The sequence below is a fragment of the Rhagoletis pomonella genome, unplaced genomic scaffold (genome assembly GCF_013731165.1).
Source record: "Rhagoletis pomonella isolate Grant_MI unplaced genomic scaffold, Rhpom_1.0 Rhpom_scaffold_00013, whole genome shotgun sequence".
NCBI lineage: Eukaryota > Metazoa > Arthropoda > Insecta > Diptera > Tephritidae > Rhagoletis > Rhagoletis pomonella.
The window spans coordinates 18,772,087-18,773,572 of record NW_023458567.1 but is presented as its reverse complement, the minus strand read 5'-3'; positions in this window follow the sequence as shown (position 1 = coordinate 18,773,572).

Below are 1,486 nucleotides of genomic sequence, written 5' to 3'. Positions count from 1 at the left end.
ATACATACATATTTATGTAAAACTGTAGGTAATAATAGGTGCGTTCGTTTAAAATCTCCAGTAAAACCAACCAACAGCAAAATTCCGGCGAAATGTCACCAGTTCTCTCACAAGAGAAAAATATCCAAAACAGTACGCGAACAGAAAATTTGCAGAAACTTGCAAGTTAGGTGATATAATTTTTGTTAACATTCAAAAGTGTAAAATTTAAAACGTACGAAAACTCATTACAAAGTGGTATCCTGGCACAGTTTATTGATTCAACAAATAACTACTTAGTCCCCTTTCAGACACGTCAAGTCTTGAAAGCAATTTTTATCGCATTCTCTTTTGTGTTTTCTCTTTGTTTCCACACGCATCAAGTTTTATTGAATTAAACTACTTGGTTCTTTAAACGGGAAGCAACGAAAAGATCAAAATAGAACAAGAAAACTTGAAACGAATTGACGGTACGGAGGTATCTGTACTCTTCCCCTTTCTTCCCACCTCCTTCACCAACGAACGAGCAGACTTGAAAGCAAGACTTGACGTGTCTGAAAGGGGACTTACTTCTTACAAGTTTAATTAGTCGCATTTTGTCATTTTTAAATTGCAAACCATCAAATTCAAATTTGTAATTTGCGTAAATTCAAACCAGCTGTTTTTGATCAGCTGTTTTCCTGTTGGCAAAATTTTTTCCAGCAGAAACCAGCAGTTTCCCCTCGTACGCGAACGCAAAAACCTGAAAGTTTTGGTTAAACATGAACAATTAACAGCTGCGCGAACGCAACTATTGTATGCGTCTTCCCCGGTAAGTTAAGTGCGGGTGATAAACCCATGTAGCATAGTCAAAAACTGTGTACACATTTACAATTAAAATGGGGAAAATGTTACAATTTCGGCATGTGACTGGATACACACAAATTGTGGTTTCCAAGACATGTACGAAGTGATTAGCAAGCTGCATCCTTCAACTTGTCAACTCGCGGGGAATTCCCCGACTTGCAGGGAGTTTCGGTTTAAGAGGCAATCGGGGAATGGGAATTTTATATCTTAAAGCAACAAAAATAGACGAATATGTTAATTTTTTACCATTTGACCCTTTTTGGAGCGACATTTTTTCTATTTGAATCGTAATATCTCCACAACGAGAGTTTTCTCAGATATAAGCTATATACCAGGCGGAGAGATTCTGTAACCAGTTAGCGACAAATTTCGGATCGCTATCGCCCTTGTTGACGTAAAAATATTCATATCATACGTCAACAAGAGCGATACCGATCCGAAAATTGTCGCTAACTGGTTACAGAATCTCCCCCCAGATGAAAGCTAAGGTTTTGGGCTAGACTTGTGGAAGCTTAGAATAAAATCGACTGGCCAGTTTTAGTTTTCAGGCGATAAGGTTATGACATATTTATATTTTATAAACACAAAAGACAGCGTTAGATAGCTTGTTTTAAGACCCTTCTACTGATATCCACTTCAATGGTATGGAATGAGTAGTACG